Raw genomic sequence first — 9308 nt, 5'->3', positions numbered from 1 at the left:
CCTTCCTTAGGGTCACCCCACCTACGGATGACAGCGCCCTCCCACAGGCGCTGGGGGAATTGGGATGTGTCCCGGGGATACTGGGTAACAGGGAAGAAGTTAGGAGACGCAGCCTTGGTTGTCTCTTCTGGCACATTCCTCTGGGGTTGACAATCCAGGAATAAGCCTTTCCCTCAGGCTGCGGTTGCTGCCTAAGGAACCAGAGTTGGGCAGGAAGAAATGCTGCTGCCTCGTGGCCCTTTGCCATAACAAGTTTAAAACCAGTGCTAGTGGACTCCGGGAGTTGGTGATGCACAGGGAGGCCTGACGTGCTGCGGTTCATGGGGTCGCAGAGTCCGGCATGACTGAGCGACTGAACTCAACTGAATGGGCTCTTAATACTCACAAGGCCCTGAGGGCTTTAAATGACACCTGCCCTCAAGTAACTTCCTGGGGTAAATCAAAAAAGAATTCAAATCAGGGCCAATGTTCAAGAAGCCAATTTCAAGAGGTAAATTGTATTCACAAGATCTAAAAGACACTCTACCTCATGAACGATTAAATCAGTGCAAATCAAAACCCCACTAATGAAATACCTCACACCAGTGAGAATGGCCATTTAACAGAAAGATCTACAAAGAATAAACGCTGCGGAGGGCGTAGGGAAAATGTGACTCCTCCTACACTCTGGGTGGAAATGTAAATGCTTAAATGCATGCAGCCTCTATGGGAAATAGCAAGGAGCTTCCCTAAGAAACTAAACAGGTACCCTATGATCTGGCAATCCCACTCCCAGTTCAGATCCAGAGAAAATTATTATCATCACATGAAGTAAATCACTGAGAAAAAAACAGAAATCATAAGATACAGGTGGAATCAATAAATTCTTAAAATTGAACCATTGTACAAAAGAGAAACAGACTCGCAAACTTCGAAAACCAACTAATGATTATAAAAAAAATTTAAGAAGAGGAATAAACTTTTTGGATTTAGCATATATGCTGCTGCTGCTAAGTTGCTTCAGTCGTGTTGGACTCTGTGCGACCCCATAGATGGCAGCCCACCAGGCTCTACCATTCCTGGGATTCCCCAGGCAAGAACACTGGAGTGGGCTGCCGTTTCCTTCTCCATTAGCATATATTTAATATGATAAATATAATATATAATATATAAATAATATAATAAATAATGTACAATAATATAATATAATATATATTATATAATAATATATAATATAATAAATATATAATATACAAAATATATCAAATAGATAATCAAAGCTGTCCTACTGAGTTGTACACAGAACTCTACTGAAAGAAATTGCAATAACCTATATGACCAGAAAGAACCCAGGACAAGAATAGATTTATGCCCTTGTATAACTGAATAAGGTTCTTGGACACTTAAAAACAACATCGGAAATCAACTCTACTCCAATATAGCTTGAAAATGAAATTACAAAAAAAAAAAAAAAAAAAGGAGTGGAGTGGAGAAATGCTGCCGCCTTGTGGCCATTTTCTGTAACAACAACTTGACAAGCTGTGCTGATGAACACAGAGGCCGGGAGGGCTGTCAGTAAAACACACCTGCTCTGAAGAAATGTCCTGCGGGGGTTCATGGAAATAGAATTCAAAACAGAGCAGACGTCCAAGAAGCCAACTTCAGGGGGTAAGTTTAACCCATACCCTTTGAAAAATATATCCCATAAAGTGATGTCAACATTGCTAAATACTGGAGAAATGCAAATCAGAACTACCACGAGATATCATCGTGTGAGGTTCCTGAATGCCCACTGTCAAAACCTCTACAAACAGTCAGTGATGGAGAGGGGATAGAGAAAAGGGAACCCTCCTCCATGGATGCTGGCGATGGAAATTGGGACCAGCCACTGTGGAGGACAGCGTGCAGCTTCCTGAAACAATGAAAAGGAGAATGAAATGAGGATGCTCCCTAACACCATACAGAAAAATAATCCCAAAGAGCTTAAACATCCGAATGGGAGTTAGGGCAGTATAAAACTCTTGAGGAAAATATAGCAAGCACATGCTTTGACATAAATCACAGCAAGCTCTTTTTGGACCCATCTCTTACAAGAATGAAAAATAATACAAAAATAAACAAATGTAACCTAGTTGACGGTTTCCCTCATAGCTCAGTTGGTATCTAATTAACATTAAAAGCATTTGCACAGCCAAGGAAACCATGAATGACAGAAAAAGACTATGCGCAAAATGGAAAAAAATATTTGCAAATGAAAATACCTACAAGGAATTCATCTCCAAAACATGAAAGCAGTTCCTGAAGCTCAATATCAAAAAAACAAACAACGCAATAAAAATAGTGGGCCAAAGATCTAATGAACATTTGTCCAAAGAAGGCATACACATGGCCATAAAACATCTTACAAGATGCTCACCATCCAGGGTCAGCTGAATGGATAAAGGAAAACTGAAACATGTACACAATTGAATATGACTTAGGCTTGAAATGAATCAAATAATGTACATTTCAGGAACATAGATAAAATTACAGATAACTCTAGTAAGTGAAGTAAGTCGGAAGAGAAAGACACATACTATGTGATACAATTATAGGAGGAATGGAAAAACTGATGCTGTTACCGAGCCCAAGCTTGCTTTGCTTGCCGCAAGACAGGTCAATAAATCCGAGAGATGAGGTGTTGGGGCAAGGAATACGACTTTATTCAGAAAACCAGCTGTTCAAGAAGAGGGCAGACCAACACCTCCAAATAACCATCCTCCTGGAGCCTGGATGACATGTTCTTTTATGGATCAGAGATGGAGGAAGTGAGGAGACAAAGTAAAAAGGCCATTTAATTCTTGCAAACATCTCCTAGAATGGCAGGCGCAGGCAGAGGGATGCCTTAGCATCACTTCCTTGTAGCCCTTCACAGATGGGTGGGCTCAGGTTATCTCCCTGTTGTTCAGTCACTAAGTTGTGTCCGACTCTTTGTGACTCCGTGGACTGCAGCATGCCACCTGATCTGAAGGGCTGACTCATTGGAAAAGACCCTGATGTGTATTTTCTTAACTGGAAAAACCTTTACTATTCGTGGAGAGTTTATGACTGTATGATCTGAATTTCAAGAGCAGGTGAAGAACCAGAGGTGCTCTTTCCTCTTAACCCTAGGAGTGAGCATGAATTGTAATTCATCATTAGTGTCAGTAATGGGAAAAGACCCTGAGGCTGGGAAAGATTGAGGACAGGAGGAGAAGAGGGCAACAGAAGATGAGCTGATTGGATGGCATCACCGACTCGACGGACATGAGTTTGAGCAAACTCCAGGAGATGGTGGACAGGGAAGCCTGGCGTGCTGCAGTCCATGGGGTTGCAGAGTTGGACATGACTGAAGCGACTTAGCATGCACACACGTAGATCTAGGAGCAAAAATAAGTCATCTTGGGGGGGGGGGGCGACGTATAGCCAAGGGGAACCAGCAGCATCTTGCAGGGCATTTACTCAGGACGGGTCATTACAGCTTCCTCAGGCAAAACTGGGCCACTCTCTTCAGACAGCGGAGGAGGGCTGCTTCCCCTGGCAGAGAAGGTGGGCATTTAAGGGTTCAGTACCCGCCAGCTTCATCAATTTTCTTTCCAGTATTCAGGATCCCCCTTCCTTCCCAGACAGTGCCCTCGGTTTAACAGAACATAGGCTGTGACGTGGAGAATTCAGTTTGCTTTGTAAGTCAGCTGCTTGTAGGATGAAGTTCTGGGTTAGGTATTTGGAAATCTCAGTTCTGCAACTCTAGGAGATGCAGCTTTCTTTCAGGGATGACAGATACTTTCAGGTAATTGATGCTGAGTTTGATCTGGGAACTCGAGGCCCTGAACTCTTAATTTCCTGCTTTTCCAGTGCACTGAGGAGCAGCTGGTCAATCTCCTTATCCTTGTTCTTTTAACTAATGAATCCATGTTCAGTCACTTCAGTCGTGTGCGACTCTTTGCAACCCTGTGAATTGTAGCCCGCCAGGCTCCTCTGTCCATGGGATTTTCCAGGCAAGAATACTGGAGTGGGTTGTCATTTCCTTCTCCAGGGGATCTTCCTGACCCAGGGATCCCTGCATCTCCTGCTTTGCAGGTGGATTCTTTACCATTGATCCACTGGGGCAGCCCCTCTTTTAACTAAGCTAGATATCAGATACATGGTCACCCAGAAACTTGCCTTTCTTAAGTATTTGATTAGAGTATCCAAAGAAGATATTTGTGTATCTCTTGGCACATCACACCTGCATCTTATCAGTGCTTCTTTACCGCTAGAAATAGTCATTGATACCTTTAAATATAGTCTGATTAGAGAACCAATTCCAGAGGTTCCATACCAATTCATAAAACTTATACTTAAGATTCTGTTTCTCTCTCTCTCTCTCTCTCTATATATATATATATACATATACACACATTTATATATAGACACATCCTACATATATATAGAGAATTTAAAGAACAAGTACATATTATTATAGATAATATATATTATGAATATATTGGGCTTTCCTGGTGGCTCAGATGGTAAAGAATCTGCTTGCAATGCAGGAGACCCGGGTTTGATCCCTGGGTGGGGAAGATCCCCTGGAGAAGGGAATGGCTACCCACTCCAGTATTCCTGCCTGGAAAATTCCATGGAGAGAGGAGCCTGGTGGGCTATAGTCCATGGGGTTGCAAAGAGTTGGACAGGATTGAATGACTGCCACTTTCATTTTCACTTGAATATATTATCTAAGTAATAAATGTATATTTTTATGTATAAATGATCTATCTATAGATTGATTTCAAGGAATTGCCACATGCAGCTGTAACACCTGGCATATCCATAATCTATTGGGCAAATCACAGGCAGAAACCTCTGCTGCAGTGTTGAGGCAGAAGTTCTCATCTGAAAAATCTCAGTGTTTGGTCTGAAGACCTTTCAACTGTTGGGATGAAGCTTACCCACATAAGCAAGGGCAATCTTCTTTACTTAAAGTCAATTGATTGTAGATGTTGACCACACCTACAAAACAGTTTCACAGCTACACCTAGATTGATGTTGATTAAATAATTGGATACCATGCCTAGCCAAGTCAATGCATTGAAACTAATATTCATATCATCTAATAATTTTTCTGTATCTATTGGGGTAATCACATGGTCGGTTAATAAGTTTCTTTGCCTAACATTCTAATGCTAATCCAACCTTGGATTCTTGGGATAAGCCCCTTTTGATCATAATATATTATTCTTTTAGAAATATTGGAGTGGGTAGCCTATCCCTTCTCCAGGAGATCTTCCCAATCCAAGCGTTGAACTGGGGTCTACAGCATTGCAGGCAGATTCTTTACCAACTGAGCTATGAGGGAAGCCCATTTAAAAATATTATTAGATTAAATTGGCTAAAATTTTGTGAAGAATTTTTGTGCCTATATTTTTGATGGATGTGTATAGCTGTATTTCCCTTTTCTTACAATCTCTTAGGTTTGGATATCAGAGGAATGGTGATCTTAAAGAATGAATTGGGGAGTCCCTCATTTTCCATTTTTCTGCCATTATTCTTTTTTTATGCTCTGCTACAAATTTAGCTAACAAGATCTTTCAAGCTGTCTTCTAGTGTTCTTTTGATTACTGCTAAAATTATTATGTAGTTTTTGTGCATTTATTTCTAACACATTTGTGTTTTGTTTAAAGTGGGTTTCTTGAAGGCGTGTAGTTATTTCTTGCTTTTTAAAATCTGTGTGGATGTTCAGACATTCTGTATTTAATATACCAATTTATATTTGAGTTTCAGTCTACCATCTTGCTCTTTTTATTCCATTAGTCGCATCTATTCTTTTTTTTTCTTCTGTTTGTCTTCCCTCTTTTGGATTAAATGAACATTTTAATGATACTCTATTTTCTTCTTTATTACCTCATTTGCTATAATTTTTTAAGTGCTTTATTTAAGGTTTATAAGATACATAGCTAATGTAAGGCAGTCTACTTTCTGGTAGCATTATACCACTTTACATATGATTTAAGAATATTGCAGCGGTCTACTTCCATTTTTCTCTTCCTGACCATGGGGGTAGTACTGTCAGGCATTTAACTTCAGCACACTTTGTAAGTCCCAAAATACATTTTATTATTTTTGCTTTAACGAGTGAACTGCCTTTTAAAGAGACTTAAGTAATAAAAACTTTTTTTTTTTTTTTAATATTTACAGATGTAGCTACCATCTCTGGGGCTATTTCTCTGGTAGAGACATATTTCCTTCGGGAACCATTTTCTTTCTGCCTGAAAGAGTCCTTAACATTCTTTGTGGTGTAATTCCGCTGGTGATAAAAATGTCCACAATTTTTTATGCCTGAAAATGTCTTTATCTCACCTTTGAAAGGTGTATTCTCTGGAAATGGATTTCAAAGTTGTTGACAGCTACTTTTTTTTCTCTCAGTTCTTTAAGGATATTTCTTCTGGATTCCAAAATTTCTGATGAGAAATCTACTATCATTTCTACCTTTGTTCCTCTATATAAAACACAACTTTTATCTCTGACTGCTTTGAACGTTTCTCTTAAACTCTGGTTTTTTAGTGATTTGATTATGATGTTCCTTCTTGTATTTTTCATGTTTATTGTGCTTGAGGTTTTTAGATCTGCAGAAGTACAGTTTTTATCAGTTGTGGGAAAATTTTGGTTACTATTTTTCACTTGTTTTTCTGCACTATATCCTCTTTTTTCAGACTCCAAAAATACATATGTTAGGTCTCTTGAAACTGCCAAACAGCTCACTGAGGCTCTGTGCAGTTTTAGTTGTTTTTGTCTTTTTCCTCTCCACATTTTGCTGAATAGTTTCTATTGCTATGTCTTCAAACTCACTCATATTTTCTTTTGCAATAACTAATGTATTATTAATATACCTACTGTATTTTCTATCTCAGAAATTGTAGTTATCATCTCTTGAAGTCCAATTTGGGAACTGAAAAAGATGTTCCCCGTCTCTAACAGGTAAATATTTCCTCTAGATTCTGGAACACATGGGATATTGTTTTGTCCTTGTCTACTGGTCCCATGATCTGTGTCATTTCTAGATGGCTTTTATTGAGACTCATTTTTTAAATTACATTTAGCGTATTTTTCCCTGCTTCTTTGCACACCTGGTAATTGTTTATTGGATGTCATAAGTTGTAAATTTTATCTTGTTATTTGCTAAATATTTTCTATTCCTATAAATATTCTTTTTTAAAATTTATTTTTTAATTTGAGGATAATTGCTTTACAATGTTGTATTGATTTCTTCCATATGACAATGTGAATGGGTCGTATGTACACATATGTCCCTTCTATAAATATTCTTGAGCTTTGTTCTAAGACATGGTTAAGTTACTTGGAATCAATTGATAATTTTAGGTCTTAATGTTTCAGCATTTTTAGGGAGGACCAGAGCAATGTTTGGGTTGGGGCTAATTTTGCCCAACTACTTAAGCTAAATCCTTCTGGGGACCATTTGTTGTTTAGTCACTAAGCTGTGTCTGACTCTTTTGCGACCCCATGGACTACAGCCCGCCAGCCTCCTCTGACCACGGGATTCTCCAGACAAGAATATAGGAGTGGGTTGCATTTCCTTTTCCAGGGGAATCTTCCCAACCCAGGGATCAAACCCAGGTCTCCTGCATTGGCAGGCCGACTCTTTACCACTGAGCCACTTGGGTACCATACCTGATGTTTTTTTATTTATTAGACTTTCTAGTGTGGCTTACCAGCAACCTGTACTGTTCTCACCCTGCGTCAGTGTTGGATACCGTCTCCTCGGATCTGTTGGAGAGCGTCTGCTCCGCTGGTTTTGGGCAGTCTCCTCCCTTGCGTGTGCTGATCAGTGCCCAGTGGGAGATTTTAGAGGCATTCTCTGCAGAGATTCTTGCTCTCTCTTTGTTCAGATTTCTTCTCTCCAGTACGCTGCCCTGCAAGCTCTAGCCATCTTGGCCGCAAGAGGTCCAGTTACAGCCTCTCACATCAGGGCACCAGTTCTTGCCTACAGTGTGATCTGGAAACCCTCTAGGCCATTCATTAGCAAAGTGATTCCAGATGTCACCTTGCTTTTTCTTGTTTCTCAGGAATCACATTGTGAGTTGTCTAATGTCCAGCGTCTTAGAGGCATTGTTTCATATGATTTTTTTCTGATTTTTCAGGAGGGGGGGGGATATGACCCTCTTACTTCACCTTTTTCAATGTGAAAGTCTCACTGCTCTTTCATCACAGTTAGTCATTCAGTTGTGTCTAACTCTTCACGACCCCTTGGACTGTAGCCCGCCAGGCTCCTCTGTCCATGGGATTCTCCAGGCAAGAACACTGGAGTGGGTAGCCATTTCCTCCCCCAGGAGATCTTCCCAACCTAGGGATTGAACCCAGATCTCCTGCATCACAGGCAGATTCTTTACCTTCTGAGTCATTCATAAGTCACTCTTTTTTTTTTTTTTTTCAGATCTCAGATGCAGAGGGTTATTCATGGTTCTTTTCAATTCATGGCAGGTAAGGTTGGTCTATACAGGTAACTTTTTTCTTGTTTTGGGCAGAAGATATTTTATTTTCTAAAGAAGTTAAGTTTATCTTTCTTTTAAAAAATTAATTTATATTTAACTTTTTATTTTGCATTGGAGTATAGCCAATTAACAATGGTGTGATAGCTTCAGGTGGACAGCAGAGGGACTCAGTCATACATATACACGTATCCATTCTCCCCCAAGATCCCCTCCCATTCAGGCTGCCACGTAACTTTGAGCAGAGATTCTTGTGCTCTACATGGGAACCTTGTTGGTTATCCATTTTAAATATAGCAGAGTGTACATGTTGAAGGGACCTTCTCTTTTAATTTTCCATCTTTTTCTTTTGACTCCTCATTATTTCCCCTACTACGAGTCACTACTATAACAAATTAATTTGTATTATTTTTGCTGGAGTTCATACAGATATGCATGTGGGATTTTTGTGTATTTTACGTTTATACAAATGGCTTTAAGGCATAAATCATTTTTGAAACTTAGCAACATGTCCTTAAGTTTCATTTATGTAACCATGCATACATCTAATCGACTACTGCTCTCTGCTATATAGGAAACCATTGTGTGCATCTAACACATTTATGTATTTACTCTCCCAGAGACAAATGGTTAGATTTCCTTCCACATCCTGTCAACAAATAATGGCATGATGGATATCCTTGTACATTTTCTCTCCTAGGTTTAACCGAGAAAACTGCCACTGTCCCCCTTATGGGAACTCTTCTCCCCACACATAGAGCAAAACTCTTCTTCAGGTCATGCATCTGGTTCAAAATCTAGCTATCTGGGTGATGTTCCTTCAGG

The sequence above is a fragment of the Muntiacus reevesi genome, chromosome 5 (genome assembly GCF_963930625.1).
Source record: "Muntiacus reevesi chromosome 5, mMunRee1.1, whole genome shotgun sequence".
NCBI classification, from domain to species: domain Eukaryota; kingdom Metazoa; phylum Chordata; class Mammalia; order Artiodactyla; family Cervidae; genus Muntiacus; species Muntiacus reevesi.
Note: the sequence above shows the minus strand (reverse complement) of the source record.